General features: G+C 40.8%; 1 long non-coding RNA gene and 1 pseudogene across 1 annotated transcript in view; one reads left to right on the top strand and one right to left on the bottom strand.

Annotated features, from left to right (window-relative positions):
- Positions 1 to 6,903, top strand: part of LOC126959113 (uncharacterized) — a 455,629-nt gene extending 448,726 nt beyond the window's left edge. The window contains exons 6-7 of the long non-coding RNA XR_007727484.1: positions 2,224 to 2,463; positions 5,743 to 6,903. This is a non-coding gene — a long non-coding RNA (uncharacterized LOC126959113). The remainder of the gene's footprint in view (positions 1 to 2,223; positions 2,464 to 5,742) is intronic.
- A 5,722-nt stretch (positions 6,904 to 12,625) lies between these two features.
- On the bottom strand, positions 12,626 to 13,567 carry LOC126959110 (aldo-keto reductase family 1 member B1-like; annotated as a pseudogene).
- Positions 13,568 to 22,756: the final 9,189 nt, after the last annotated feature.

The raw sequence follows: 22,756 nt of genomic DNA, 5'->3' as shown, positions 1-22,756 counted from the left end.
GTATGAGAGATACCTGAGGAGAATGTGAAGATGTGGATTCTTAAGCTTCAGCCCAGAAGATTCTAGTTCAAATGATCTTTGTTGAGGCCCAATAATTTCTATTTTAAACAAACTCTTGAAAATATTTTAAATGTTGGTGGTCCTTAAAACTCATCTGAAGAACACTAGGAAAGAATAAAAGCTATAAAAAGAATGACATAAGAGCAGTGACAAGGTGGCCACTCTAGAGCAAACTTATAGTTTTACAAAATGTAGGGGTGCCAGTTAATTTGAAGAGCTACTATAGAAGCTAATCAGAAAGAGAAATTTAAACGACAACAAAAATAGAAGCACACATTATTATCAACCAAATGTGGGACTGGATTATGGAAAATACAGGGGAAGATAATATCCAAAATATATAGATATAGAAGTGACCTGGTTTGTTATTTTATTATTTAAATTAAGAATTCCCGATACCAATCTTTTCACAAAGATTTATTTCTTACTTCCCGAAGACTTTATGAGAAATAGAGCAGACCAGCATGCAGGGAAATGCCGTGAAATTTGCAACCTCTGTGAGCCTCAGAAAAATGGGGATAATAAAGTTGGCTTTGTAGGGTTATTATAAAGATTAAAATCATTTTTCAAGTATCTAATATAGTATCTAGCACACTGCAGGTACTCATTAAATGTAGTGCAGGTATGTGCTTTTCTTTTGTTTTTCCACCAAAGTCACAAATGAGTGAGAAAGCAACAACTGATAAGTCAATCCTGAGTCAAGCTTGGCACCAAGGCTGATTATGAAAGGTTCTTGTCCTGCTTCCAGCGCCTGACTTGAGATCTGAAGCAGGAAGGGGATGCTGAGAGCAGTCTTGCATTCTAAAGATGAAGGGTTTCTGCCAGAAGGTAGAACTTTGCTTTTCGTGGATACTATGACATTATGTACTAAAGTTCGGTGTATTCTTCAGGTTTGTCTCTAATAGATGTGAATACAAATCAGTGATATTTAATGATTTCATATGTATTTTATTCAATAGCTTAGGAAATCTAATTCTCAAGGATTAAGTAATTTTAAATGAAGGATATAAGATATGATATAAGAAAAAAGAAAAGTTGCAATATATATTGGGTTGATATCTGAAGATTATTTGTCAGTCTGTGTCTGAAAGCTGCAATGTATAATCCATTTGGTTTTTCATTTCCTCTATTCAAATTCTATCTTCAATATAGTGAGCCCAAACAAAACCAATTCCTTTCATGCCCTCTACTGGATATTTGAAGTTAAACATCAGTAACACTGCAAAGTAACCAAAATAATGATACACATAATATCCAGAATGTTCTTTTATAGCCTCTTTAAATAAAAATTCAGATACATTGGTTCACTGATATCAGAATTCCTTTTTCTGCCTAAAAATGCAAATTTCAGAGTCACTTCTTCATATTATATGGAAATTATTTGTTGAGGGAAAAGGAGTGAATAAATGTAGTTTGTATAACTGTCACCTTTGAGGTGTCTCAAAGGAACAGTGGTGTCACTGGCTGCTGTGATACTTAAGCTTCCTTTTTGTTTCTGTCCTGGTTCTATAGTAAAATCTACCAGCAGTTGAAATCTGTATTAGAAGGGTGGGATGGTAGAGCCTACAGCTGAAAAAATTCTCCATATTAGCTGTTCCCATCAGACAAAACCCATCAGAAGGAAGGCAAAGAAGTTCTTTGCTTGGTGACCTGGCTGTCTATGACCATCTTGGCATCCACTTTAAGGGTGTCTGGAAAGATGTCCCCTTGCCCCCAATTCAGATCACCTACCCTCTCCCAGGGCTTTGTTTTACTCAGCAGTGCCATACCAATTATTAAATTTGTAAAATTTCTATAGCAGTTGTTACGTGGCCACTGCCGTTAGCTACCATCTGCCACTCACCACACCCTGGCTTTCTCACAATCAAGAAATTGAAAGGTCAAATCCGGGTCTACTCACTCCAGGAAATTTCCAGATCCAATCCACCCAGACCCCTACATCCTTCAGGCCCTACACAGGCCTAAATGGGTGTAGTCCTGTCTATGTCAACCGGGCCTTAAACATTAGCACCAGAGGTGTTACCACAGAGCTACACGTCAGCAGGACCAAGGAAGAAAGGAGGTCCTATGTTTTTCTCTCTATGTAGCAATAATAGGTAAGATTTATGGAGAACATATTACATGCCAGGTACAATACACATTGTTTCATTCACTCTGTAACAGCTCTGTTTTACAGATGAGTAAACAGAAACATCTGATAACTTCTACCTAGTGCATGGAGAGCTAGAATTTGAAGCAGGTCTGACCAATACCAAAGCCTGATGTCTAGTGAATTTCACACCATGCTGCAAATCTGAAGACTCTGCAGCAGATTTTGAAGGTACTTCCAGCAGAGGAGTTTCAGAAATGGTTTGCACAAACACAGGATCACCAAGTGATCACATGGGAAGACCACGTGGGAAGGTGGGTAGTCTCAGTCACTCTCAGTTGCACCCTCTACTTCAGGGAGGGGAAGGGAACAAAACTTCGGATTACCAATGATGCAACTCCCATAAAAACCAAATAAGAAAAGCCCCACAGACTCCTCCTTCAGCCTGTTATTTAATATTGGGTGCTGAAGGATCTTTGGGGATGAGAGGAGGAACAATCATGATTCTCATGCAAATGTAAAACATGCTTATGTCAAACTTTCATTTAACTCATTAATTAAATGAGGTAGCAGATAAAATACTAGTAGAAGCTAATTACTCAACATGAAATCCCATAGCTCAATTGCTTGGTGATTGAGAGAACAAGGCTTCATTAACAACAGGTTCAGAGGAAGTCAAAAAGCAGAGACATTTATAGATCAGGAAGAGTGAAATGGATTTGCAAATGGAAACAAAATTGGTGCTTTTTTGTGTGTGGACACGGGGAGAAGTCAATTAACTTTCCACTGGACAGGATTTATTTATATGTCTATGGACATATTTTCATTGCTATCAGTTTTGTACAAGTTAACTTTGATCTCTACAAAATTGTAAAATAGCCTAGTCAAAGACAAAGGTGCATATTCTGATAGGAACATAATCCCCAGCAGTGGTTCTAGCATTACCTTTAACATTACCTTGAAAAGACATTAATCCTGATTAATCTTGTTTGTTTGTGTATTCCAATGTCTTTCTTTTTTTTTTTGGAGACTGAGTCTCCCTCTGTCACCCAAACAATTGTTCATGCAGTGGCAAGATCTCAGCTCACTGCAACCTCTGTCTCCCGAGTTCTAAATGATTCTCCTGTCTCAACCTCCGAGTAGCTGGGATTACAAGTGTGTGCCACTACACCCAGCTAATTTTGTTTCCTAACATGGATCAAGTGGTGAAAAAATTAATAGAACTGATTCGTTAGCACTGGCCTACCTTTATGAGCAGTTGCCATAGGGTTTGGATTGGGGAATGAGTAAGAAAGATTAGGAAAATAAAAATTTACCTTCTCCAGCCTCATTCTCAGCACAGTATTTCAGAGATAAAATATAAAAGCAAAGATCTCTAATCCCAGCACCTCGGGAGGCCGAGGTGGGCAGATCACCTGAGGTCAGGAGTTGGCCAGCCTGGCCAACATGGTGAAACCCTGTCTCTACTAAAAATACAAAAAATATAGCCAGGTGTAGTGGCATGCACCTGTAATCCCAGCAACTCTGGAGGCTGAGGCAGGAGAATCGCTTGATCCCACGAGGTGGAGGTTACAGTGAGCCGAGATCGTGCCACTGCACTTCAGCCTGGGTGACACAGTGAGACTATGTCTCAAAAAATAAAAAATAAAAAAATTTAAAAAGCAAAGATATGTTCTCATTTATTAATTAATGTAACTAGTTCTTATTGACACCTACTATATGCCCCACTCTAGAAGACTATGGGTCTACATGGGTTTCCAGTGAACTAGTCAAGTAACCATGACTACACACATTTAACACCAAACAAGATAAACTACCAATCCAAAAATACAGTGTAGAAAATTCTGTTCACCAGTTCATCACTTAGGCAGTTTACTCACCCATTTGTTTTTTCATGACTGATACAACTTGTCAGTGAATTTTTCCCCATACTCTTGCTCCGCCTACTCCCATCATCCCCAGCTCTAAGGCTGGAGCATTCTTGCTCATTTGAAGGTCTATTAGAACACCCCAGTAAAGTAGTAAGTCTTAAAGACAGTATCACATCACAGTAGAAATGGGATACGATTTTTCTTTGATAGCAAAATCATAACCCTTTCCAAAAAGGAGGCCTTCTTTCCGTGCCTTTGATCTTCGGCCTTATTATCTAAGATTTTATTTAGACTTGATTTAAAGTTTGCAAAATTTCAAATCAAATTAGGTCTGTATCGATGTAAACATGGGTGAGCCAGGGTGCCATTGGTGGGCAGAGAGAAAGATGACATGTATCTACCAGAAGGTGGCAGTGTTGTTTCTCCAAACATCTCACAGGGCAGACAGGCTCTAGAATGTCAGGATTAAAAACTAGGTGAGGTTATTTCTTGACCCATTCTACAGTTAATTCTCACATGCCATATACAATAAACAATATGGTCTCAATCTACTGCAAGATTCATATCAAATAATTCCCAAAATATACACAGAGGCAAAACATCATCATATTTTTAAAAAATATGATATTTTTAAAATATTTTATATTTTAAAAATATATTTTTAAATATTTATAAATATTTAAAATATTTTTCTTTTAAAGTATGAGTTGACAGAAATGTATTGATCCATCACTTTGTGCAAGTCTTCCTGCTGAAATTCTATGTGGAAGACAAATGGAAATAAAGGATCTTTATAAGGTTCTTTAAATTCCTTTATGGAATTTGGGATATACCTGGGAAGAAAAACTATATTCATAAAATCATCAGAATGTCTCTCATTTAAAATTCCTGGCCCCAATCTAATTAGATGCTTCTTTCCTCCTCTTAGACACTAAACTAGTCAATTCTCACCTAACTCTTAGGTCTCTCTTCATCCTTAGCCTATCACGGCCATGCTTTATTTAACCCTTTCACTTCTTTGACTTGAAGTATCTCAGCACTTCACATTTCTGGTGCTGGAAGGCAAAGAAAACAAGTCTCAAGGTAGCCCTTTCCAGTGGAAATCAAGGGGACATTTCTCAACCTTTCTTCCCAGACAGCCAAATAGTTCTGAACTCTGAGATCTTGGGAGGATGCCTGACTTGAGCCTTGCAATTTTCCCAAGGCTTACTAGCCAATGTAACATTTCCCACAGAAACCCCAGCAGCCTATCTACATGGAACAAAATTTAGTAGCCAACAATAAAAAATAAAAAGGCTTATATTGCTTATATTCCCCACAACTTTAACCGTTTCACAACTACATGTTAGTATGTTTACTAATATGTTATAAAAAAGAATGGTTAGTATTCTTTACATTCTCCTCAGCTTGCCTCAACAACAACAATAATAACAGTCATCAGTAGTCTATTGTAGGTCATTTTCTCTATCATGCAAGAGTTCTTGTTTGGTTGTGATTAAATGAAAGTCACCGTATGAACACCACATCTATATTACTACCATGGCTCAGAAAGCTCATTAATTGAGTATCTCTGACACAATTTTACATAACTCTGGAAATGACATAGTGGGGATAGAAGGAGTGGTTAGTTGTGCATTAGTCTATTTTACCACGCTTACAGACAAAACAAATACTAAAGTCAGCTAACATCTACTGCTCTCTCTTCTCTCCACCATCTCTCAGATTTAAGGTTGTTTTATTAAAGTTCATTGCTGAGAATACAAAGGCTGATGCTACAGAGGGGGAAACACCAGCTCCACCACCAAACAGCTAAAGCCATGTGCGCCTGCTCCATGAATGCCCATTTTTCATCTTTAGTGGGCTTCAAAGTTAAATAGGACAGACGACACAAAGGAAAATACGACTGCAGCAAAAGACAGAAACTACACTGTGGCTACAATTAAATCTTCATACCAATCATGCATTTTTAATGTGAACGTTTATGGAAATTGTCTCTTAATGTTTAGGTGGTGTTTTTCTTCATTGGTTATTTATGATGCTTTGATCCTGGAAACACAAGCTAAATGAGAAAGCCAGAGAAAGGGATTTACTTAACAACAGATAACCTTGTCCTGTTACAAATTACAAGAAGAAAGCCAATCATCTTTCGAGCTGCATCATCATAAACAAACTTAAAAAGAAGAAGCTATCAGGATTCATGGCATCTTTTTTCCTTCCCAACCTGGAATTCCCCAGTATGCACTGTCTGACTGGTTTCTGTTCTCTAGTAGGGATAGGTCCTTTGCCATGTTGGTTAGCTTAATTGTGCCGTTTTAATATTTGGAATGTGAACATAGAAAAAAATTTTCAATAAAATCGAAGAATTAATAGTTAAATGCCTTCAGCCAAGTAGAAATAGTTTAAGGGAGAGGGCAGTGATGGATATTAACATAAACTTAGGTCTGAGAGTAGAAAAGAAGAAAGGGCCTGAGAACCCCAGGAGCGAAGCTGACTCTGAGTCTGTTCAGTTCTTCGGTGTTGATTCAGGTCTCTCAAAGTTAGACCTCCAGAGGGGTCTTTATTCTGAAACGTGAGTGTGAGATTCTAGGAGAATATTATAAATCTACAGTGGACATTGTCCTGGGATTAAGCTTCTTCAAATACATTCACCAATGTGAAAGCCACTGAACTCACATGCTAAGCCTCAAAGCAAGAACACCTTTTATTTGATTGTACCTCTCTCAAATTACGTGTCCGGCCAGACGCAGTGGCTCACGCCTGTAGTCCCAGCACTTTGGGAGGCCGAGGCAGGCAGATTATGAGGTCAGGAGATCAAGACCATCCTGGCTAACACGGTGAAACCCTGTTTCTACTAAAAATACAAGAAATTAGCCGGACATGGTGGCGGGCGTCTGCAGTCCCAGCTACTCGGGAAGCTGAAGCAGGAGAATGGCATGAACCTGGGAGGCAGAGTTTGCAGTGAGCCGAGATCGCGCCACTGCACTCCAGCCTGGGTGACAGAGTGAGATTCCATCTCAAAGAAAAAAAAAAATTATGTATCCTTGGATGATTGCTTAGGACACATATTGATATCAATATGCCTAGGACACATATCATCCAAGAAATTCTGCCATTTTCAGAAAAGCTAATTGATGTTTGGCTCTGTGTCCTGAAAAAAAATGGATTAATCCCCACTTCACACTAGGGATAAGCTCTAGAAATATTATAAACATATTGAAGATGCCTGGAGTAAACAGAAAAGCTAGGAACTTGTGAGGCAGCTTATTTCCGTATCAGGAGGAGATCCCACGAGTCACTCATGACCATTCACATGTCTAAAGGAAACTTTCCAAGTTTTGCTTTTACAAAGCCGAGAAATTTTGTCCCCCATGGTAAATAAAATGCAGCAAACAAGGTAAAAAGAAACTGTCTTAGGTAGTCTCATCAACCAGTTACCCACCAGGGATGACAGCTCCTGGCTACCCTCCAGCCTGTGAACAAAGCCAGACCTCCCAGATCCCGGGGCCTGCTGACGTCTACCTTTTCTTAAGTCCATTCTTTAAGCAGCATCTTCCTGCCTATCAGGCTTGGGCACTCTCTGAGGTAATGCAGAGAGCCAGAAGAGAACTCTACAAAAAGGGGTGAAATCATTCATGGAATCTACAGGAATTGGCATATTGTCTGAAATGGTTCCATGCATGACTTTGTCACACATATTAGCTGGCCTGGCCCAAAGGGCAGGATCGTTATCAAGACTGAGATATTCAGTTTACTGCAGAGGATGAGGACTCTAATAATAACAGTTAAAACCATTTCTGGAAGGGTTCTATAACAGCAGCCTTAGACCTGGTGCTAACCACCTTTGAATCCACATACATAACATAAATAAGTGGAGTTTTTAAAAAATGAAATAAAGTCGCAGTTATTTCTTATTCTGAGTTGTGTTCCATGACCCTATTCACCTTGTGGAAAAGTCGCCAAGCTCTCCACTTAAAAGTGTGTGCATTTCCATATACGTCAGTAAAATGTTTCCTTTAACAAAAAGGCAGAGGATTGTTTTAGATATGGTATCATCAAATTCTGATCTGTAGGGCAAATCCTGCCACCTACTGCTTTTGATGACCTGTGATCTACAAATGGTTTGTATATTTTTTAATGGCTGGAAAAAATTAGAAAAATGTTTCATGGCACTTGAAAATTATATGAATTTATTGAAACACAATTACATTCATTCCTTTATATATTGTCTATGACTGCTTTGGTGCTACAACACCATAGTTAAGCAGTTGCAACAGAGACAGTATGGGCTGCAAAACTTAGAATATTTATATTATTATATGCTATTTGTAATATATAGAAATATTTGTATTCATATCTTTCACTTTACAGAAAATATTTGCTCACTCTTGTTCTAAATTAAAGGGCAAAAGATACAGGACAACAAAATACAGTGCATGATTCTTGATGGTTCTAGATCAGAAAAAAAAAATCCTATAAGGAATATTTTGGAAACAATTTGGGAAATGCAAATATGTTTTGTATAAAAGACAGTAAATTTATAACAATGTTAAATGTCCTGGTGTGGTAACAGTATTGTGGCTATGTGAGAGGATGTCCTTGCTCTAAAGAGATATATACTCAAGTATGTAGAACAGGAAGAGTCTAATATTTGTAACTTACTTACAAATGATTGGGGGAATATGTACAAAGAGTGCACAAATGTATCACAAATGTGATAAAATATTAACAATCAGTAAATGTAGATAAAGGATATAAGGGTTTTTATCCTCCTATTCTTTCAACATTTCTGGAGGTTTGCAAGTTTCCAAAATAAAAAGTTGAGGAAAATAAATACAACCATAAAAACAATCATTTTAAAAGAACTCACCAGTCAGGATGTAAATGATTGATCAGTGCCACATGCTGAGGGTCAATTAGTTAATACAAGTGGTTTGAGGTTTGCATCTAAACCTCTTCAGCAGTTGTATTTTGGGGGTTGTCATCTATCAGCCCACAGTTCTCATCCTTGTGGCTTTTCTGAATTCTCCTTTCTGTTTTTTCTGAGCTGATTCCAGACTGCGAGGGGTTTACCAACGATTTACTTGTCATTTGATCTCCACATTTGCAGCAAATATGATAGTCAGTGTTTATCCTGTCTTTCAAGAAACTTTTTTTTTTTTTTTTTTTTTTTTTTTGGAGACAGAGTCTGGCTCTGTCGCCCGGGCTGGAGTGCAGTGGCCGGATCTTCAGCTCACTGCAAGCTCCGCCCCCCGGGTTTACGCCATTCTCCTGCCTCAGCCTCCCGAGTAGCTGGGACTACAGGCGCCCGCCGCCTCGCCCGGCTAGTTTTTTGTATTTTTTAGTAGAGACGGGGTTTCACCGTGTTCGCCAGGATGGTCTCGATCTCCTGACCTAGTGATCCGCCCGTCTCGGCCTCCCAAAGTGCTGGGATTACAGGCTTGAGCCACCGCGCCCGGCCAAGAAACTTTTTTTTAATTACCCACATACAATGTGGTTTTCTGTTTTTCCTAGTGGGTCATAGAAATCCATCATTAAGTGTCATTTTGCCTTTTAAGAATTATTTAATTCCTTGAAGATTTATTATCTCTTTAATCAGAGCAGACTCTTAACACACCAGTAATGACCAGTAATGTACCAGTAATTACACACCATTTTCAACCTATATTTCATCTGTGTATTTTTATGGGAGTTTCTTTTCTAAATTATGCTTTTGTCTATGGGCAGTAGTTTTGAGGTTTAGGAATTAGCTGATGTACAGTTTATCTTGAAAGGCTACATATGGATCTGCAAGGGCTTTGAAATTCCATTCAGAAGCACTTGCAGGCAGGGACCATAATGCATTGCTGATTCTGGAATGTAGTAAATGTAATTGTCACTCTTTGGGACCAGTCCCTTGACTTTCATGTCAGGTTGGCTCATTTTAATATAAAATCCATTTTATCACATTTATTTTGTCTCAGATTGTCAAGCAGAAGCTGTGCACGTTGTGGCTTCTCAAGGAAAAGAAAACAGCATTTGTTTTATTAATAGAATCGATGGTTTCTTCAAAGCAAAAATGTAGATCAGAAACAAATTATTCTTTGCCCACTGGCTGAGATTTAAAATATCTCTCCAACTGTCACAGAAAAGAACTAGGCTTAATTCAATGTAAAATGCATGAACCAGTTTCTAAAAATAAAATTGGAAGCACTTTAGTTGCTATAAACTTCATTCCAGGAAAGTGAGTTATATGAGTATTTTATATTGTTTTATGGGACTTGGAGATTAAAATGATTTTTGGTTGACATCGTGTCGGCTTCCTATTTGAATCAGTCCAGAATGAAGCTGAATAGAATTACAGGGGAAAAAATGAATGACCATTACTGGCAGTAAAACCACCAGGCTTTGCCAATAACATTTTAAACACATATACATACACTTTACACCCCTCCACATTTTTTATTGCTTATGTCCACATAGACTGAAAGTTCTACACCAGTGGTTCCTCTCGAAGCTCACTCTTGGTGACTGAAACTGTTTTATGGCATGGTCAGCTCCACAGTTTGGAGGAAGGGTGCAGTAATCATCTCTCTGTGACCCTCATATCCCCAAACTCCCATTCAAAGTCAGCAATAGGTAGTATTAGCTTCTTCCTCTGAAAAGATTAAGCTCTGATGGAAATGAAATATTTGGTGAGCCCTGAATAGGGCTTTTGCAAAAGGAAGTGCAAAAGTTAAACAATCAGACATACGTAGTGGAATAATAGTTTATATCTTTTTTCTTCTTGGTAATTTCCTTTTATTGTCCAGTACTTCCATCATTTCTACTGAACCTTAATGCTAGCGCTTATTATCCCAGTGAAGAAGGAACACTAAAAATCCCAGCACGAATGAAAGAATCAAATAATGGGCTTGAAAGCCTATGTTGAGTTCCAAAAATAGGTTTTAGGCCTATGGCAAAGACAGATTTGAAGGAGATTGGGGGAAGGTTTCTTAAGCTCCAGAAGGAAAAGTACATGAAGCTCTCAGAACATAGTGTTTTACAACAAAGTCTAATCTCTAATTGCAAAAGTACTTGTCCCAAAATATAGAGAGATGATAAGACTTGAGGGAGGGAGCTGGAGAGAACATGGGGAGTCAATCAGCTAAAGGGAGTTAGTGATGTGGTCTCTGTAAGAGGGTTCCACATGCTGCTCCCTCTGGGTCCAAAACCCTGGGAAAGAAGGGATGATGGAAGCCTTCAGAAAGATGCAGGAAGACTCTGTGTCTGAACTGCTGGGAGGAAGCCGCCTTTCAGGGCACCCCATGCCAACATGGAGTGGCTGCAGTAAAATGGAAAGAATGAGGCAGGTTCAAGGAGAAAGGAGATGAGACCCCACCTCATACTCAGATGCCACATTGAAGGAGCCCCTGCAAGTGATCAGGGACTTGAATGAGCACAGAGGGAACTAAAATATCAACTTGCAGAAGAGGAAGAGAGATTCCCACAGTAGAGGCTGTGGGATGGGCAGCCACAGTCAGAGATGAGATGGGAAAATGTTGCTGAGTTTCAGAAGCTAGAGAGCCACCGGCCAATGTTGAGGCAGGAACTACGGGAAAGCAACAGGGGAGACGCCAACCAGCAGAGCAATTGTCCTGCAGTGAGCCTGTTGCGAGAAGAGGCTTTGAGTGACAGCAACAGTGGATGCCAGTGGAGAAGTAATTGCAGATCAAAGGTTTCTCTGCCAATGTCAAGGTTATGTGTAAGTCTTCCAGAGCCTCTGACCACCCCCAGGGAGACGGGAAGGAAAAGGAAGGTGAGGTGAAACAAAATGACTAGGTACCCCCAAAGAGACTGAGTTTAAGCTAAATGCAGTGGTTCTCAGCCAAGGACAATTTTATACCCCCAGGGACATTTGATATGATCTGGAGACATTTTGTGGTTGGCACAACTAGGAAGGGCAGGAGGCTCCTGGCATCTTGTGAGTAGAGGCCAGGGATGCTACTAAACATCCCAAAACATATGGGACAACCTTCACAACAAAGAATTATCCTGTCCAAAATGTGAAGAGTATTGATGTTGAGAAACCCTGAGCCAAAGTAACTGAGTTATCAGCAGAAATGAGAACATGAGAAATGTTTAAAAAGGAAATTTACACTTTTGCACACCCAAATTCCTGTAACCGAACACACACACACACACAATAACACAAGGGTTTGAAGAACATGGGGGAGTGGAAGTTAAAATGGTAGTAGACAGCCCTGAGAAATATCAAAAAATTTTTAAGCTCACAACAGCACTTTTTTTTTTAGGCAAAAAGAAGTCTTGCCGAAAAGTTACAAGCAGTCAAAATGTGACTATTAGTGGCACTATTTTGACCTTGTAGCTTTTGCTTCTCCTTGGTCAACAAAAGAGTATGCAAGCTGCACTTTCCCTAGCTGGGTGAAAAAAAAAAAAAAAAAAGTGCAGAGGAAACTGGAATAGACTTCTACTCCACTGACACTGCTCCTCAGACCCAACATCAAGCTAGACAAGCAAGCCCTGGCTGGTCAGTCTAGAGATTGTTGTTCCACCACTGAGTGACACAGGCCATGCTACATTTACAAGAAAAAAATGAGCAGGAAAAACAAGTGTAGGTCACTGGGGTTGAGCAGGCATCCACCCCTTCAAAACTTTGCATGGAAGAGGTAATCCTTATAAGAGGCACAGCTTACCAAGGCACAGACCCTACAGTTCTTGTTGTAGCTGAATAAGATGGTAATATCCTGGCTGCTTGTTTCAAAGTCTGTGACTCAGCAATGTATTCTGGTATCACAGATCTGGGGATCACCATCAAGTTCCTCTACCTGAGAACCGGATCCCAACCTGGATCGCCTGGCTATGATCGCCTTGATCTTGGGATCCTCCAGGAGGGAAGGGTTCTCAGCCTTGGCCCAGGGGCTGTCAGGAGAGCCAAGGGGACTACAGGCAGTCACCACAATGCCTTTAGAGTGGCAGTACTGGATTAACTTCTCCTGAGTGAGGCACAGGTGGCACTCCATTTGGTTAACTGCTGGCTTATAGTTTAACCCAGGTTTGTTTAATATCTCCTCAACCTGGAGATGGTTGAAGGTGGAGATGCCAGAAGCTTTCACCAGCCCTTCATCCACCAGCTCTTTATGGCCACCCATGTGTCCACAATGTCAGTGTCACTGGGAACCACGTGCCTGACTCATCCAATAGGAAGGATTCCTTCCCAGGCTTACAGCTGGCTGGCCAGAGAACAAGGTAGTAGTCCAGGTAGCCCTGCTTAGGGTCACTGAGCATCTTCTGACAGGCTCCTTTCACCAGGCCCTTCCCATGGTACGTGCACCAGAGTTTGCTGATGATGAAGAGCTCCTCATGCTTCACCATCTGTCCCCTGAACTTCTCCTGAATGGCCACCCCTATCTCATTCTCATTCTGGTACCTGGGCTCAGTCGATGTGGCAGTACCTGATATCAGTCGCCACCTTCACAGCCTTGGCCACCTGGCCTGGAGAGGACATTCAGGTGCCCAGCCCCAGGATGGCCATCTTCGTGCCATTGTTGAGCACGAGGTGGCTGGCCATGGATGCAGTGCTTCCCAGACCACTTCCCAGAAACATGCACAGAAACTTCAATATTTAAAGGTTAGGTAGGAAATACCAGTAAAGAAAGACTTGGAAGAAGCCGGGAGCCGTGGCTCACGCCAGTAATTCCAGCACTTTAGGAGGCCGAGGCGGGTGGATCACGAGGTCAGGAGATCGAGACCATCCTGGCTAACATGGTGAAACCCTGTCTCTACTAAAAACACAAAAAAATTAGCCGGGTGTGGTGGTGGGCACCTGTAGTCCCAGCTACTCAGGAGGCTGAGGCAGGAGAATGGCGTGAATTCGGGAGGTGGAGCTTGCAGTGAGCCAAGATCGCACCACTGCACTCCACTCTGGACGACAGAGTGAGACTCTGTCTCAAAAAAAAAAAAAAAGAAAAAAAAGAAAGACTTGGAAGAGGGACAGCAAGGTACTAAAGACACCAAGAGAGTGTATATTATCACAACAACTAACGAAAAAGGACAGAGGAGCTCAAGGACAGAGTAAACAGTGTAAAATGCCCTAAGAAATCAAGGTGATAAGCTAAATGTGCAGATGAGTTGAATTCTGCTTCTTGTCTATTAGGGGAGGTGGGGAGGAATGAGATCCAGAGAACACATGAAAGGATTCACTTTAAATGAAAGAGATTCCTCCTCCACTGGAACGGGAGAGAAGAGAATAGGTGCTAATACAAGTAGGTTTATAAATCGTATTGCAATAAGTTGTGAATTTCCCACTTAGGAAGCAAAAAATCATCTGCAGAAATTGAGAAGAAGAGAAGAGAAGCCAGAGAGTGTGGAAGATTTGAAATGGCAATTACAGGGAGTGGTGGGCCAGTCAATTAAATCAATTTGGTAGGATGCACGGGCAGCATGGAGTGCCCAGTTGAGGATGGTGACTATGAAACTGTAGTGACAATGGGCAGCCTATACGTGATAACTCCCCAGCACTTCTCAGCTGCCTGAAACAATCACAGAGATGACAAAATAGCTAGTTTAGCCAACAGAGGGTTTGGTTAGGATCAGTGGTTATTTAACTGGGATTTGTGTCAGAATCACACTGGGAATTTTTTGAGAACACTCACACACATGCATGGACTATGTCCCTGAGATTCCAGGCTTCATAAACCTGATGGTTGGCCAGGACATTTGTGTTCTGAGGAAGTTTCCCAGTGATGTGCAACAGCAGTTATGAACCACTCATCAGTTCTGGTGCAACTAAAGAAGACTGACAAGGGAGTGAGCAAGAGTGATATTGGAACAATGGGCAGTAAAATCTAAGCCAAATTCAAGAGAAAAGTAAAGACACAGCATCTCACAGTTAGGGATAATACAGAGATCAATAGGTAGGAGATCCCATAAACTCAAATAACAGGACCTATATAGAAAGAGTGCTTACACCAAGTCCTAGAAAGGGCGAATTTAGGCTGGGCACAGTGGCTCACGCCTGTAATCCCTGCACTTTGGGAGGCCAAGGTGGGTGGATCACCTGAGGTCAGGAGTCCGAGACCAGCTTGGCCAACATGCTGAAACCCCGTCTCTACTAAAAATACAAAAATTAGCTCGGCATGGTGGCAGGTGTCTGTAATCCTAGTTACACAGGAGGCTGAGGCAGGAGAATCCCTTGGACCTGGGAGGCGGAGGTTGCAATGAGTTGAAATTGTGCTACTGCACTCCAGCCTGGGCGACAAGAACAAAACTCCATCTCAAAAAAAAAAGAAAAAAAAAGAAGAAAGAAAGAAAAGAAAGGGCAAATTTAGGGGACATTTTTATTCTCATCATAACTTTTTATGGAGAAGAAAACAATAACCTATAATCTCCCATAAAGCAGTGTTTTCAGGCTGGGCACAGTGGCTCACATCTGTAATCCCAGCACTTTGGGAGGCCAAGGTGGGCAGATCATGAGGTCAGGAGATCGAGACCATCCTGGCTAACATGGTGAAACCCCATCTCTACTAAAAATACAAAAAAAAAAAAAAATTAGCCTGGGCATGGTGGCGGGAGCCTGTAGTCCCAGCTACTGGGGAGGCTGAGGAAGGAGAATGGCATGAACCAGGGAGGTGGAGCTTGCAGTGAGCCGAGATCGTGTCACTGCACTCCAGCCTGGATGACAGAGCAAGACTCTGTCTCAAAAAAAAACAAAATAAAACAAAACAAAAAGCAGTGTTTTCTTGTAAATGATGGCCCAGAAATGCTTGTTATTTCTTTGATACTAATTAAAAACTGAAATTTCCACAGATTGATTAGGTCATAGAATGTTGCCCATAGCGGCTATAAGCATGTGCTCCATTATTCACAGATGTCTGCCCACAGTGGACAAAAACCAAAAAGAAGAACACACTTTAAGTATGGAAAGAGAAAATCCATGATGAGAAGGGCTATCACTACACTGACAGCTGGAGCTCCTGGGGAAGCTTTAATCACTTTACCATAAGCCATGGTTTTTTTGTCATCCAAACTGCAAGAGAGTAACACTAAATAAGAGACAGAGGTTGTAACATTCTTAAACAATTCATACTTTGCCATTTTCCTGTACATTTACTTTTATAATTCTCCTTATAGTAAAGTTATCTCTATAAAAGAACATTATTTTAGGATGGAGGCAATAAGAAGACTTTGAATAATGAGAGCCTTAGAAAACAAATTCGAAGAATTTTCACCTCGAGATAATAAATTATTTAGATAGATCATGTTTTTAAGACCAATGAATCTTTAAAGTTGTCTGCTTCTAATTTCAAGAATATTAGCTATGATCTGTGATTTCTCATCCCCCAGCAGCCCTTCTGCCCAACACTACCAACAAGGAAGATTGCTTGTGCATTGGGTTCAGTGTCTAACTCCACTGGCATAGTGGAGACAGAGCCTGTGCACTGGCCTGAGGGGCTGAACAGAGTCTGTGAAGAGAAGAGAACACCCTCTGAAAATTGGCCTCCTAGCCTGGCCTAAGGGTGACTTCTCCTGTCACACTCTATGGGGTTGGCCAATGGTGAAGGAGTAGTCTCTCCTTGTAGCATTCCCTCAGGGACAAGTTTCTATATTAAAATCTAGCGGCTTCTAGAGTTTTGTTTTGTTTTGATTTTTTTCCCCAGGATTGGGTCCAAACTCAATGGCAGAGAAGACTCTTCAGGGTCGAGCCACTGGTTCCATCTCTGGCCCCTCTCCTATCACTTTTCTCTCTCTCTCTTTGAAGCCTGCACACCAGCCACACCAAGTGATAGTATTTCTGGGTGATAACATGCTCTCATGACTGTGTCTTGTACATATGTCTTATACACAATCCCCTAAACCTCCTGGTTGGGAGACAGAGCACAGATTCTATTCCCAGCTTTGCCATCAACTATACAGGTGACCTCAGTTTCTCTGTCTATAGAATAAGGGGGTTAGAGGCTTAATCATTGCTAAGTTGTGGCCTATGGTTCAAATCTGGCCCCATATAAGCTCAGACATGCATTGTGTGTGTGTATGTGTGTGTATCACTCTCCAGTCCAGCCCAGCCCAGTCCCCCACTTTCTCTCATCTATACCCAGCAGTGTTACACATTTACATCAGTTTCTGGCCCTTAAAAGTACATTAATAGGCCACCAAGAGGCCAGATGAGCTCTAAGGTTTCTTCCATGTGAAATAAATTAACTCCAAAAACACAGGCTCAAGCAGATGGTAAATGTGCAAGAAATGCATAAAAGACCTCAGCATCAGGTACTAGAGACCCTATCAAATAGTCCTGGACTGACACCAAGACCTTTATAAAACAATCAGATTGTCTTGACTGATCCCATATGGCTAACGACTTTGCTTTCTTTTACCACTTGGCTTAGCAGGTATTAGCACCATTGCTCCCGGGATGGTCTGCTTTTCCACACAAAATCAAACTGATTTCTCCACAGAACACCTGTTCCTTTTGAAGCTGTAACCCAATGATCAATAATCTTTATTTTCCTTCCTGAATAATAATTTACTCGAGAGAAAACCGAGGTCCTACTATTTCTCATTTTAACATGGACTAGTATCTGCAAGTTTCTGTTGTAACAGAGGAAATCTGGAGCCCATTTCTCTCAACCACTTGATTTTGACAGGATCATGAACCACTGGAATTCCAGTCCACCCTGGGGAAACATGTTGCTCAGACCTGTGATATATGCTCATCTACTCCCAACATCCATTTCCTTTGACATAAAGTATATGGCCTTTCCTCTGACCAAAGCCCACTTCTTCTTAAACTAGTTTGAACCTTTTTTGCACTAAACTGTATGCTGATCAGGTGTGGCAGAAACAAATAAATCATCCAATTTTCCCAAAGAGAAAAGGCTATGACGACTGCTAAAAGGCAGAGGACTGGATCAGAGGGTCTGGTAAGACCCCTTCTAGCTCATCTGTTTTGTACTCTAAGTTCATTAAAAGATTGTGCCAGTCCGGGTGCGGTGGCTCGCGCCTGTAATCTCAGCACTTTGGGAGGCCGAGGCAGGTGGAGCACGAGGTCAGGAGATGGAGACCATCCTGGCTAACATGGTGAAACCCTGTCTCTACTAAAAATACAAAAAAATTAGCCGGGCACAGTGGCGGGCGCCTGTAGTCCCAGCTACTCAGGAGGCTGAGGCAGGAGAATGGTGTGAACCCGGGAGGCGGAGTTTACAGTGAGCCAAGATCACGCCACTGCACTCCAGACTGGGCGATACAGCTAGACTCTGTTTCAAAAATAAAAAGATTGTGCCAAAACAGTGAATGCCTCATAATAATTCATGAATAGAAATTATTGCTGAAAAAGAAATGTAGGCCGAGTGCGGTGGCTCATGCCTATAATCCCAGCACTTTGGGAGGCCAAGGCAGGCGGATCATGAGGTCAAGAGATCGAGACCATCCTGGCCAACATGGTGAAACCCCATCCCTACTAAAAATACAAAAAATTAGCTGGGCGTGGTGGCACATGCCTGTAGTCCCAGCTACTCAGGAGACTGAGGCAGGAGAGTCAATTGAACCCAGGAGGTGGAGCTTGCAGTAAGCAGAGATTGAACCACTGCACTCCAGCCTGGTGACAGAGCTCCATCTCAAAAAGAAAGAGAGAAAGAGAGAGAGAGAGAAAGAAAAGAAAGAAAGAGAGGGCCGAAGCGCGGTGGCTCACGCCTGTAATCCCAGCATTTTTGGAGGCCAAGGCGGGCGGATCACCTGAGGTCGGGAGTCCAAGACCAGCCTGACCAACATGGAGAAACTCCATCTCTACTAAAAATACAAAAATTAGCTGGGCGTGGTGGCGTGTGCCTATAATCCCAGCTACTCAGAAGGCTGAGGCAGGAGAATTGCTTGAACCCGGGAGGCAGAAGTTGCAGTGAGCCAAGATCGCACCACTGTACCCCAGCCTGGGTGACAGACGCAGAAAAAAGAGGAAAGAAAGAAAGAACAAACGAACGAACGAAAGAAAGAGAGAAATGTAATTGTCTATAAATATACAATACACCTTCCTCTCCAAAAATGAAAACAGAAAATCATTGAGGATGTTCACGTGAACACAATAAATTCTGGACATCAAAGGAAAGGTCAAAGTAACATGGGGCTAGAATACGCAGAGCGGCGCCCAGAGATTTGAGAATTATGTTCAGGTGATGATCTACAGCTCTGGAGACTCCAGACCTGAGATCCTTGGGATGATTTATGACTGCAGAGCTATGTGCAAGAAATGTATTTGGAAGCAGAGCAAAGAAAGATGAGCTAGTGTCTCAATAAGTGCTTGTAATCCTCTGAGAAACAGCTAAGTCCTTTTAAAATTTATAACAAATATATGAACATTTCGGATCTTGATTACCTTTTGGAAATGAGTACGTACTGTGACTGAAAAGATAGGATGGGGATACATGCAACCAGAATTATGGTGGTTTTCAATTAATAGCATTCCTTTGACAATTTATCTTTTATTTCTGAAACTTATTTGGCTAGGCATTATATCAACTAAGAACTCTACAAGTTGACTATATGGTATAATCACACAACTACATTCTAATAACTATTCATCTGCACAGCAGTCAAAAGGGCTGCTTTGCACCTACGTGGCAAAAGAGATCAATATGAGAAAGAAGAAAAAGCAACAAAAGGGAAAGAAAAGTTAATGGGAGGAAGGAAGGGAGGGAGGAAGGAAGGGAGGGAGGAAGGGAGGAAGAAAAAAGTTTTTAAGTTAAGCAAATTGTTAACTTATTCCATCTCCAAAGTTGAAAAAGATCAGACAGTGACTAAAATAAACAATTTCTCCCCAACTCTATTTTGGTTCTTCTTTTTTGGATTTTTTTTCCTCTATTGCTTTAGTAAGTTGTACCTTTTGTTTCTATACTTTTAATGGTTACCCTAGAAATATAATACCATACCCATGCTTATAAAAGACTAAAGTGAATGAAAATCTTTACCATGTTCTCTGATGATACAAAGCTTAAATTGTGCTAAATTAACAAAACCTATGAAAAGAGAGAAGGGAAGAAAATGAAGAAGGAAGAAAGGAAAGTGGGAGGAGGAGAACACAAGAATCGAGAGAGAAATTTTCTGAAAAGATGTTTTAAAGAATGGCCTTAAGAAGGCAGACATCAAAGTCCTACAGATAGGGTAGAATAAAATGGGAGCTCAAAAAGAGAAAGTGGTTTGCCCAGCATCACACAGATAGGAACAGAGCCAGTACTTGAACAAAATCTAGTACCCTTTCCCGTAATCTCATGCTGCATCACTAGAAACTGCTACTCAGTGCATGTGGCTTCCAAAGAAGTCCCAAAGGCAGGCTGGGCACGGTGGCTCACACCTATAATCCCAGCACTTTGGGAGGCCGAGGCAGGCGGATCACCTGAGATTGGGAGTTCGAGACCAGCCCGACCAACATGGAAAAACCCTGTCTCTACTAAAAATACAAAATTAGCCAGGTGTGGTGGTGCATACCTGTAATCCCAGTTACTTGGGAGCCTGAGGCAGGAGAACTGCTTGAACCGGGAGGCAGAGGTTGTGGTGAGCCGAGATCTCACCATTGCACTCCAGCCTGGGCAATAAGAGAGAAATTCCATCTCAAAAACAAAACAAAAAAGAAGTCCCAAAAGCTACTGCTAAAACCCCTTTGCAGGTCAAGGTTTGCAATGTTTCCCCCCACTCCCACCTCCACTCCACCCCCAAAAGAATGACAGTATTGGCAAATCGATCAAATAGATGTATTTGCAACCAAACAGAACTAAGACTTTCATTCCTAAATAATAACCCTGGGGGAAAAGAGTCTACATGACTGATGGCCGTTTGGAAAACTTAGTTTTTCTTTTCTGTATAAATAAACATCATTAAGTATTTGCATGGTACATCCAGTGCAAATCGAACATAGGTGATGCCAATGAGCCCTCTTAAAAATGCCTTTTTCTGCTTTACCCATCCTTCTCTATATAATCAGCTCCTTGGGAAATCCAAGTATATGCTGGTATGGCATAATGAGCCATACCGTGGCCTTCCATTTCATTTCTTTATCCCTAACATGAAATGCATGCTATCAATTTTAACAGTTCTAAAATTTTCCTACCTGTAAGATGTTATTGCATTACAGTTGTACATTGCAGTGAAATGTACATTACAGTGAAATAAAAAGGAGCTTTTGAAAATGTCTGGATGCTTTTATGGACGTTGCTTCACGAGGATTTGAACTAATTTGGTCATGGGAGAAACTGTTTTAAGGTAATATGCAAAATATGTCTGTATTGTAAATATTAAATTTTACAAAAAATTGGCAGCATGTTTGCCTTGTAGTTTGGGTTTATTTTTCCATTAAATGTGTACAAGGAAACAGTAAATTAATCCTTTGAATTAAAAAAAATTCATTTTGTTTCAAAATTGAGCCCAAAACAAGATTCCAGAACCTGATTTATTAGCTAAAGTTTTAAGGGATTAGATACAGTTCTACTCAAAAATCAGGGGAAAAGTACCACAGTAATGAAATCACCTTGTATGAAATAATCTATATTACATAAAACTCTACCAGTGAATAAGCATCAGGAAAAACATTACACAGTCATTAGGGTCACAAAGCTAAGGGGAAATAATGGTAAATTCAAATGTTTTATAGTTTGAGCTTAGTCACACTGGGATTCATGAAAAGTGCTAAGTAAAACAACTGAGCCCCCATGTCTGAGAGTCTAATAATAACTATTACGTTGCCATTTACGAAGCACTTACTATGCTAAGTACCTTACACACATTATCCCATTTAATCTTCACAATAACTTATGAAGTGGGTAATATTTTTATTTCATTTTTATAGATGTCTAACTAAAGCTTAGAGAGATGGTCCACAGTCACTCAGATGATAAACAGAAAAACTCCTGCGTCAAACCACGTCTGACTCCAGGATATGAATTCTTCATTATTATACAATGTGAACTTTCTATTAAAGAAATCCATTGTTCGTTCATTCAAACAAACACTTCTGTTGATCAAACAGCCAGCAGAAGTTTTAAAAAGTAATCAGATTTGTTTTTTATAAAGCTTTGCAATGGAGTAACAAATGGACTATGTGGAGGAAGAGACTGGTATCAGGGACACTGCTAGGATGCTACTGCAGAAGTCTGAGCAAAACGTGAGGAAAACCCCTACTTAAGCAGGGGCAGTGGAGATGGAAAAAAGGAATCAACTTTAAATATATTTTATAATGATATGAGTAAGTGTAGATGAGAAACTTCATAGTAAGGGGTGAGGGAAAAGGAGTTATTAAGGATGACCCTGTGTCTTCTGGCTTGGAGCCTGAGTGATGCCACTGATGGAAGGGAGAGTACAGGACGACAAAAAGGCTGAGAACAAGCTCTTGAGGCCAGTGGAGACAATGAATTCAGTTTTGGTGCCTGGGGTCAATCATTTATGTGCACAGCTAATGATAGTCGTAAGAGTCATTACCATGTGGATAGAGGTTAAAATCAAGGGAACAAGTGAAATCACTCAGGGAGGGTTTATAGAGTTAGAAGAGGGGAAAAAAAAAAGTAGTAGCTGGAAGAACCCTGTGGAATACCAGCATTTAAGGCCTGGGCAGAGAAAGAGGAGTAGGCAGCAGATTCATAGAAACAGAGGACTGAGTGGTGGGAGAAATGGAAAGTGCTGTACTCAGGAAGCAAAAGGAGGCAGTTCAAGAAGGAAATGTACAGGGAAGCCAAGCAAAAGAGGATCCAATATAGCTCTTTGGATTTAGGCATTAAAAAGCCAT

Source organism: Macaca thibetana, chromosome 7 (genome assembly GCF_024542745.1).
Source record: "Macaca thibetana thibetana isolate TM-01 chromosome 7, ASM2454274v1, whole genome shotgun sequence".
Classification (NCBI taxonomy): Eukaryota; Metazoa; Chordata; class Mammalia; order Primates; family Cercopithecidae; genus Macaca; species Macaca thibetana.
The sequence above is the reverse complement of the archived record's forward strand: the minus strand, read 5'-3'. Positions and strand labels throughout refer to the sequence as shown.